At 40.4% G+C, this 10,786-nt stretch overlaps 1 pseudogene; it reads left to right on the forward strand.

Moving 5' to 3' along the window:
* Nucleotides 1-6,885: 6,885 nt before the first annotated feature.
* Nucleotides 6,886-9,275, forward strand: LOC113358888 (annotated as a pseudogene).
* The last annotated feature ends 1,511 nt before the right edge of the window (nt 9,276-10,786 follow it).

Here is a 10,786-nt window from a genome sequence, read left to right on the forward strand (position 1 = left end):
TTCGGAAGGTCGTTCTTAAAGCTTGCGAAAGCAAAAGTATCTGATCTAACGTAGGATGCTTTGGCTGTCGAATTTGAGCTGCCCCTTGAACTGTGCTTTTGAAATGATTGCCCCGACGAAGAATTTATTAACTTCTCCGTTGCTGTCACCTTTTCTCTATTGCAGTTGCCAAAATCATGATTTGCTGGAGATCTGTAACAACCAACACATGCTTCTGCGTGTATTGCCGTCGGGCATGTTTGAATGAAAAAAGTTTCGAGGTTACAGTAGAAGGCTTGTTTACTTGGTATCCACGTGAGATATTTAATCTCATATTGTATTACCCGCTCGTTTTAGGATCGGTCCATGACAAGAAATTATTTTATTTCTTGTGCTTCAAGATACTCGTTAGTAATACCAACATTATGAAATTATTTAATTTCAATTAGCAACTTGAAAACCGCCAAAAAGACCTCGAGATTGACCTTTGTTTATTGATTGGGTTAAAATTATTAAACCCCAAGGACACTTTAGGAGCTTGTAGGGAATTGTATTGTCATCATCATGCATCATCGGAATTTCACCGAAGCTATATTTTCGGAGTGGGGCTGACACCATATTGGCCAAGCTTCTTATGCTTCTCAGTAGTTAACTAGTGCGGTGTCTGGAGCAATAATCGCCGTCTTCGGCAAGCATCATGTCTGCGCTACTTCTCATTTATTGTACAGACGCCTTCGTCTTCGAATCGTCGTTGCAAAGCTTTGCACTCTCCATTGGATTATGCATCGTTGATGTCTTTGGAGCATCCCCACCGGATTTTGGATCATCGTGAATGCAAAAGAGATATCTTCCTATCTCTGTGGTAAGAGATATCTTCATTTACGAAGATCATATCTCTTTTTTAAGGGATATCTTCATTCATGAAGATATGAAGTTCAGGGAGATTGCTCCGTAAACATTGACCGTCCTGCTCGACCATCATATTCTGGATCATAGTTGTGAGCCTTTGGCTCATTGTTAGTCTTTGGATACTTGAAATAACGCAAAATGGGATGCTGAAGAGACCCTTATCATAAATCATGTGAAAATACATCATCACAACAACCGCCTTGTTGTCATTGCATGATATATTAGACTTGTCTTATATAGACAACGAGACAATGAGAGTTGTCTTATATATTAAACATATTGCAGATTCTCTAGCTCTCCTTGTCCGAGTGGCGTCATTGGAGTACAGTCTGTATGCATCATAGGGCAGAGCTGAGCGCCGGGAGAACTCTTCTCAAGTTTGCTTTCAGCAGCGTTATTGGAATGAAGATCGAAGCTGGGAAGAAACCGTAGGTACACCATCGCTGGAGTGGGGGAACGCAGGTACATCAGACTCGTGCCTCGTCGTTAGAATTGGCATCTTTATGGCATCGTAATGGTGCCATCGATGGCATCCCATTTTACGTATGAACGAGGTTCGTACTTTGCGTACGAACGGAAGTATAAGAATCATTCTTATAAAGAATGAAGCATCAGCTCTCATATCATCATACTAAGCATTGATGCTTAGTTTAAGGCAAGTCCATCGTACTGATACAAAGCGTTCGTCATTCGCTTCGTAATTTGAAGGTTTTGTCATCAGCTTCGTATTTTGAAGCTTCGTGTTTTGAAGCTTCGTCCTTAGCTTCGTGTTTTAAGGCTTCGTGTTTTAAGGCTTCGTGTTTTGAAGCTTCGTGTTTTGAAGCTTCGTCCTTAGCTTCGTGTTATAAGGCTTCGTGTTTTAAGGCTCGTGTTTTGAAGCTTCGTGTTTTGAAGCTTCGTCCTTAGCTTCGTGTTATAAGGCTTCGTGTTTTAAGGCTCGTGTTTTGAAGCTTCGTGTTTTGAAGCTTCGTGTTTTAAGGCTTCGTGTTTTAAGGCTTCGTGTTTTATGATGACGTGTTTTGAAGCTTCGTGTATTGAACCATAGTGTTCAGTATGAAGCAACGTCATCATATTTGCATATCGTTACCAGGTCCTTGTATTAGGTATGTAATCCCTGAAACTTTTGATACTTCCATAATTAGTGAATCAAGCCACACTGTCGATATTGGACTTAAGATCATCTCTTTAGGATTCACATCATTGGCTTGCCTTCTTAAGATCAGCGGACTTAAGATCATCTCTTTAGCTTGCCTTCTTCGCTCCTTGAACTACTTTTGACAAATCATCTCTTTAGCTTGCCTTCTTCGCTCTTTGAACTACGAGACACTTTGTAGTCCGGGTTAACTTGGATTATTAACATCGAGCATCATATGACTTCGAACCTTGGCTCATCTTCTTCAGGCCTTGCATCTTTGTCTGCGGATTTTGAATCGACATCGCAGGATTATGACAATCAGTTATGAAACATTGGCGTCAGTCTTCGGTTCTTCAGTTCATCTGTATTCGGCTTCGGGTTTTGGCAAGCACTACTGGCATCGGACTTTGGCTGGTGCTGTGGTGGAAGAAGAGTCATTGGTCTTGAGTTGTACGCTGGTAGACCTTGCATCATCGTCACTAGACTGCAGCAACCTCGTTTATTACGATCGTGCCAGTCATAGACCTCCCTGAAGTATGCTTCGTAATTAACTCTTGTAGAAAGTAGGTTAACTCATCGTCGTCTACATCAGACTTGGCATTTTCATGCCATTGTTGACGTCAGTCTTGGATTAAACCGTGGCTTCTAGTTGTATTCCGACACATGCTTTTAACTAAGCTTGAGCCAAACTCTTTTAGTTGCCTCCACTGGTATTTTAGCTTAATTTATAGTCCCTTTTGAGCCGGAGCTGCATTATCTGGATATGGAGCCGAAGATATACCGTCATGTTGATAGACCGAAGCTGCACCACTGGGGGTAGAATCGTTCTCTTCGATGTACCAAAGAAGGTTAGACCTGTAATAACTTATTGTAATCCCTTGAGTCGAACAAGCAACATCACAAAGTATTAATACTTTAGTATTAATACCCTGTGCAATCGTCCCTGTTGGACTTCGTAACTTGAAAATCATACTTTGGTTCACATGCGTCATCTTTGGACCAAAACTGAGCTTTGCATTTTTGCTTCCAGGTTATACGCCATCGTCATGTCCGGGTTTGCATCAGCACACTTTGGATATTGTAACAAGACTTTAGCTCTTCGTTTCCCAAGACTGTCGTCATCAGATCATGTATCTTCGTTGGTTTTGCATCGTCATTGACTTTCAAAATCCATCGACTTTTGATTGGCCTAAAGATCACTGCAAATTCTCTTGGTCCTCTCTTGCTTGGTTTTCTAGCTGGCCACTTCGAGGAGTAGCATCCTAGCAAGACTTTGGATTGTTGTGGGAAGACTAGAATCTTCCTTGTCATCAGGGTTGCCGTAGTGTGCGGGTTCACTTTGTTCTTTGGTGTGGAGCATCTTCGTTTCTTCATGAAGTATGGTCGAAGAATAGCGGGTGCATGTCACCATTGAAGAACCTTCGTTGTTGGTTCCTCGTCAGCAGAGCCTGCGTTGGTGGAACCTTCGTCAACTGAGTCGGTATTGAACTTTGAACCTTCGTAGTGTGCGGGTTCACTTTATCCTCAGACCTTGCATGACTTTACATCGTCGGTATTGAACTTTGAACCATCGTACATCCTTATATCTTCGTCCTCTGGTGGACTATGTACTTCATCGTCCACTTGGGTGAACTCTGGCATTGGACTTCGATCCTGCCATCATCGTCTACTGGAGGAACTGATCTACATATATATAGCATCTCATCGTCTTGACCACCTACTGTTGTGGTTACGAGGAGTCTTTACAGCATCGTTGAAAGCTTGCATCGTTTTGGTGTGAACCATAGGCAGCGGCTTCAGGTCGTTTTTATCTTGAATTCAACATTTAGCTTGGTGTCTTGTTGCTCTGGAAGGTACTCAATCCAGCCGTATCATCTACTTGCCTTTTGGATGTAATGATACTCCTCCTCAGAGATTATGTACCTACATAAAATCAGAATTGAAACAAAGGGTCTTTTTGCTTGGCTTGATCTTCCCGGGACTTTGCTTCATCGGCACCAGCCCTTGCCTCTTTGTCTTCGGTATTTGTATCATCGTTATCAGCATCGTCGGTTTGCTCACATCTTTGTCATTAGTGACGTCATCCAGCTTTGGTCCATCATCTTCGTATTTTGGCTCTTCATTTTCGGCCTTGGATCATCGTGGCGCGGCTTTGTCTCTTCGTCATTGGAATTGAGACATCACGGCAAGACTCGCATCTTCGGCATCAGTCTTTGTTTCATTGTTATAGTTTGCGCCAACATCGTCGTCGGACTTGAGCTGTGCTAGGCTTGGGTTACGTAGAGGGACTTATATGTGCACGGACCAAGCTTTGAATGCCTTCGTCATCCACAACCGAATTTGGACCATCACTGCAAGACCTTGTACCACCTTCGTCGTTTGACTTTGTATCGAGTGGATGATCGGGATTGTATATTCAGACCAAGCCTGCGTTGTCAGACTAGGACTACATCTTCGGACCAAAACTAGGCTTCGTTTTCGCAAGACTCTGCACCATCGTCATCGTTGGCCTCCAACTTTGGTTCATCTGCGCATAACCTTGTCTCATCGGCTGACTTTGATTTGTCTGCATGAGGATTTATATCATCGGTCTTCTTGCATTTTTTGTCATCCTGGTTGGCCTTGGCTTCTTCATCTAGCTTTGCAGTCTCGTCTTGTTTGTAGAAGCATCATCGGCGGTTAGCATGTACGAAGCATCTATATCATCGGCGCCGCAGGCTTCGGATAATTGCAAGTTGCTCGTACGTCGATTCATACTTGGTTCATATTACAACATTTCTGCACGTTGGCTTTTACAGCTCCAAATTTGCAGCAGCAGTGACGATGTCTTGGCTTCATGGTGGCTTAGCTATATCTTTCCACAATGACGGGTATTTGTTGTGAGTCACAAACCTGCATAGAGAATGAACACCGAAACTTGGACTGACTGAATCCATTAAAGTAAATGTATCACGATATCAGCTTGTATACTTCGTTCTATTTGCATGTCAACTGCATATTCTGGTGACTTTGTATTTCAGGTAGCCTGTGTATTCAACTTATACGAGTTGTTGGACTTCGGGTTCACTTGGATCATCCATATTAAACTTCATATCATCGTTGGCGGATTAGTGGGATTAGCATCACTCGTCATTTGGTCGGCATCTTTAACTGAGCTAGTCTGCACCTGATTGTCCTCATATTGCGGCAGCAACACCGGTGAGTCAGCAACGACTTTAGTTTTCTCCAGTTGAAGCTGAGTCTTCGCTGGTACTGATTAGCTTGCATAGCTTTTCTAACGAGAGACTTTGACTTATCATCGTTGCTCCTGCTGCTAGTGATAATTTGAGTTGATCTGTATCGGAGTGTAAGGAATATCCTCGCAGGGCCGCCTATCATCATAGGAACTGCATCATTGGATTTGTACTGTGGGTGAGCTTTGTACTTGAACTGCTGGTCCCTACCTCCTAATGAGTTGGTCTTCACGTCGGGAAGGTGCATCATCATATTATGGGAATGTAGCTATCATCGTCATAGGCTCGGCTGGTACTGATTAGTCTGCTCCTACAAACCTTTTCTAATGAGAGATCTGTTTATCGTACAATCACAAAACTTAAATAATCATTAGGTAGTTAGCTTGGCTATATAAAGATGGCTCAATCCCAAATTTGATTAGTTAATAATCGAAAGCTAAAGGTTCGAAATCAACGGAGAAATTTCACTCATCCAATCATGAAAACCATAGGGATTTCGAAAAATGAATGGAGTTGGGATAAAAAACATCAGAACTATGGCTCATACTTTTGGAGAAAACATTATAAAGCGCTACAGTTCATTGAATCACTTTTTCAAATAAGACAAAGACAACGTAAGAAGTTCAGTTCAAAACTTAGTTTTCTATTTTAACCAAAATCAAAATTTGTGCTGCAAAACATTATTCACATATGTAATCAATTGACATATTTAATTTCATGTAGATGTAAATTTGGCTGAATAGAAACTCTTGACCGAAGTTCAAGAAACAAAGAAGACATTCGTTTGAAGAATTTCACTAACACCCGTCAGAGAGATTTTAGTGAGAACCCAATTGAGAAAATTTCATAGAAAAATAAAAAATAAACAGATCGGGAACAAAACCCACTTTACAGTACAAAGCAGTATCAATCAAAAATCAAAAATTTAAGGAAATTGATAAAAATGTTAAAAGATAATAGATCTGTACAGGTAGAATAAATTCTTTACCTATACCCTGTTTCTAGCGTCAAATTGTTACTACCATTTTTCTAGTAGCAACAACCAAACGAACAAGATCATTGGATCTAGTTCTAAACCATAAAACAGCAAGTAGAAGATGAATTTAAATAAATAAATAAATAACAATAGTTTCACACAACCATAATTTACGTGGTTCGACATCGGAGTGTCTACATCCACGGGAGGGTAAAAGAGTTTTATTATGATCTTTATCTGTTACAAGGGTGATGAACCCCATTAATGATGATGATGTTCAGTGAAAGTTTCAATAACGAAGGTATAACGAAGGTATAACGAAGATGTAACGAAGGTAAAACGAAGGTTCCCAAGGTATAACGAAGGTTCCGAAGGTATAACGAAGGTTCCAAAGGTAAAACGAAGGTAAAACGAAGGTAGAAGATAGAACGAAGGTATTAATACTACCCAGCTATTATTCCTCTCTTCAGAGGTATTGGGTTTCTCTCCCCCTCTCTTTCTTATCTTCCCCTATTTATAAGGAAAAGGGATGTTAGTTATTTACAAAAATGACATCCGCTTAGATTCTAAGCTAACTTAGAACTGATTCGGTGTGCGCCGTTGTATGCTTATATCCAGCTGCGACTTCTAATCAGCGTCCACGTGTACGATGCATGATTTGGTATATACAACCTCCAAGTGGAAACGCTTTCATAGACCTAATGGTTAATAACTTCAACAATTTCTCGAAATCGACTGCTCTTCCTGCTCCTATTCCCTATCATCTTAGAGGTTTTACAGAGAACGGATCAGCAACATATGTTTCCAGTGATAATCCATTAGTTGATTTCTTCTTCCATGTTGTTCCTGATACGCCACACCAAAGCGTAACCCAGAGATTAGAAAAGGCTTGGAAACATGATTCCTTAACAACTTTGAAGTTGCTCTGTAAATTGAGAGGTGTGAGAGGAACTGGTAAATCAGATAAAGAAGGGTTTTATGCTGCGGCGTTATGGCTTCATAAGAATCACCCTAAAACCCTAGCTATTAATCTTAAAGCTATGGCTGATTTTGGGTATTTCAAAGATTTACCTGAGATTCTATATAGATTACTGGAAGGGATTGAGATCCGAAAGGAACAAAAGAACAAATGGACGATTGAGAAGTATAGTTATCCAGTTGATCCCAAGACTCGGAAACGTGCTTACAAGAATCCAAATCCGACTGTGAACGGTGCACAGGGAACAAAAAGAGTAGGAAGGAAAAGGCTACTGAGTTGTTGAAGAGTAGGAGGGAAAAGGTTACTGAGTTGTCGAAAAGAGCCCTCCAGAGGTATGAAGACGATGCCGAATATAGAAACTTGCATGATAAAATATCTGATCTTTTCGCCGAGTTTTTAATCTCTGATTTGAAGTATCTGAATTCTGGTGAGATTGGTAAGATCAGTTTAGCTTCGAAATGGTGTCCTTCTTTAGATTCTTGCTTCGATAAGGCTACTCTTTTATGCGAACGTATCGCCAGAAGAATGTTTCCACGTAATTCGAATCCTGACTATGAAAATCTTGAAGGCCGTGTTTGGCACCTTTGACAACATAAAACTTAGCTAGATTAGAGTTTTCTCTTACTTAATTAGGATTACCATAAAATAGTTAAGCAAAAATGTTGTTTGTTTTTCCATCAAATCCCGTATTGGTGTATGTTATATTTTGTTTGTCTAGAATTTAATTTTACTAGAAAAGATTTAGTCTTACTTATTATCATAAAGGGAAAATATATAGGATAATTAAAAAAAGGGTGAAAAATGGGTCAAGTGAAAAGTTAGTTTAATTACCTATTTTAAAAGAAAAATAACTGTCTATTCTTGGTTGGGATTTTGGTATCCTGGATATTTGGGAGAATAGTGTAACCTTACTTTTTTAGCTTATTAAAATTAGGGAAGGTTATGCTATTCCTGTCCAAACTTAGAATAAAAAGAAGATAAACACCTTTTGACGGTTATTTTGGAGATAACCCAACCTAGAATAGGATATCAAAGGTGCCAAACGCGACCGAAGAGTCTCATTATGCTTATCGGATTCGTGATCGCTTGAGGAAAGAATACCTGGTTCCTCTACATAAAGTGTTGGAATTGCCTGAAATTTACATGAGTTCTAAGATGTGGGAATCGTCGCCGTATAATCGTGTTTCTTCTGTTGCTATGAAAAAGTACAAGAGTTTCTTTGAACAACATGATACGGGAAGGTTTAATATGTATCTAGAGAGTGTTAAAAAAGGAGAGAAAAAGATTGCTGCTGGTGCATTGTTACCTCACGAGATCATTGCTTCTTTGGATCACAGTAGAGATGGTGATTGTAGTGTTGCGGAGCTGCAATGGCGTAGAATGGTGGATGATTTGTCGAAAGTGGGAAAGTTAAATGACTGTCTTGCAATCTGTGATGTATCTGGTAGTATGGCAGGAACACCAATGGAGGTCTGTGTTGCTCTTGGTTTGCTAATATCAGAATTGAGTCAAGAACCGTGGAAAGGAAAACTTATCTCTTTCAGTACCAACCCCCAATTTCAGAATATAGTAGGTGAAAATTTGATATCAAAGACCGCATCCATTAAACGGATGGAATAGAAAATGTCAACTAATTTCCAGAAGGTGTTCGACCAAATACTGAATGTTGCAGTGCAAGGAAAATTGAAGGAAGATCAGATGATAAAGAGGCTTTCTGTGTTTAGTGATATGGAGTTTGACCAAGCTTCACGGAGTAGTGGCTTTAGCCACTACGGTTACTACAATCCAGCTACAGCCTAGGAGACGGACTACCAGGTGATACAGGATAAGTACAGGAGGTGTGGATACATGAACGTGCCAGAGATTGTGTTTTGGAACCTTCGAGACTCTAGCTCAACTCCGGTATTGGGTCAGAAAAAGGGCGTGGCTTTGGTTAGCGGGTTCTCGAAGAATTTGTTGAAACTTTTCCTCGAAGGTTCGGATTTAAGTGAAATTACACCCGTGAGAGTTATGGAAAAAGCAATTGCTGGTGAGGAATACAACAAACTTGTTGTAGTTGACTGATTGATTTGTTATCCTCAATTCAAGAACCTGACAAGCATGTCAATGCTGCAAACTGTGCTCTGAGCGCTATTTATTTAATGTTTCTTAAGTTTTTTTTTTAGGGTTTTTAGATCAACTTGTACTGTCTGGGGCTACATATGCTTAACAATTTGAGTGACAGCCTAATAGTAGTCTATTATGCAATTCCAATGAAAGTTTTATGTGCTTTTCCTGCATATCAAAACTTGAATCATCTTGTCTTTGGCTTTTTGTTTGTTTTTCATTATGCGAGACTCTTCCCTTAAAATCTAGCTTGTAATCTGAAATCATGCTTAAAAAACCTGGCGTGATTGGGGTATACCCAATAAGATAAGTAGTGTATTTATAGGATGGATTGTATGATGATATGAGCTTTGGAGAGTATATGGAACTATTTGTATGTTGTTTTGTGGAGAGAAGTAGTGTATTTATAGGATGGTAGCCAAATTTGGCCGTTATAGTGCCCAAGTACAAGTCAATCAATGAAATTGTACTTGCAAAAAATTTGAATTTTGAATTCGCCGGCATTGTTTTATTTCACCAGTATGCCGACTATGTCAGGCCGGCAAGGTCGGAATTTTGTTACCATGCCGACCTGATGATGGTTCTAGGCATCAGGAGACCAGTTTCTTGTGTGTATCCGCCGGAACTGTATTGGGTCATTAGCATGCCTGCTAGGATTCGGCCGGCAGGGTTTGAATTTTGTTACCTTGCCAACCTTATAAGATTTTAGGCATCAGGAGACCAGTTTCTTGTGTGTATCCGCCGGAACTGTATTGGGTCATTAGCATGCCGTCTAGGAATCGGCCGACAAGGTTTGAATTTTGTTACCATGCCGACCTTATAAGATTTTAGGCATCAGGAGAAAGGTTTTTTTGCCACACATAGCCTGCAGGGTCGATAACATATTACCTTGCCGGCAAGTAAACAGCCGGCTAGGTAGGAATCGTATTACCTTGCCGACCCTGGTAACTACACAATTTCCGTTGTCAGGGCTGACAGTATGACAATTCACAACCTTGCCGGCCCTGGGAAAGTCGGCAATGTAACTTAAAAGAAGCATGCTGGCATAATAATTGAAACTTTACATAGCTAAACAAACCATTTATTCAACAACTAAAAATCCAACACTTTTTGTCCAAAATACGAAAACATGTCCCATAAACCTTAATAAAACATTTGTCCACACCATTAACTTAAACATTTGTCCACCACGACATAAATAAATAAACTAGGAAAGCATTCATTCACCACGACCACGGCCCGTTTAGGAACACTATCACTGCTGCTACCTTCACCACCACGACCACTACTACTACCTTCACCATCACGAGCACTACGAGTCCTCTTTTTATCAGCCTTCATCCTGGCTTGTGCTTCTCTCCTGGATCTTTATTCCCTCTTTACGTCACCCTCAAGTTTCTTGAACAATTCATGGGCATCCTTATTGTCAATATTGCAAGCATAGTCAATGTTCTTGCTTTGCTCTTCAA

Source organism: Papaver somniferum, chromosome 3 (assembly GCF_003573695.1).
Source record: "Papaver somniferum cultivar HN1 chromosome 3, ASM357369v1, whole genome shotgun sequence".
Lineage (NCBI taxonomy): Eukaryota > Viridiplantae > Streptophyta > Magnoliopsida > Ranunculales > Papaveraceae > Papaver > Papaver somniferum.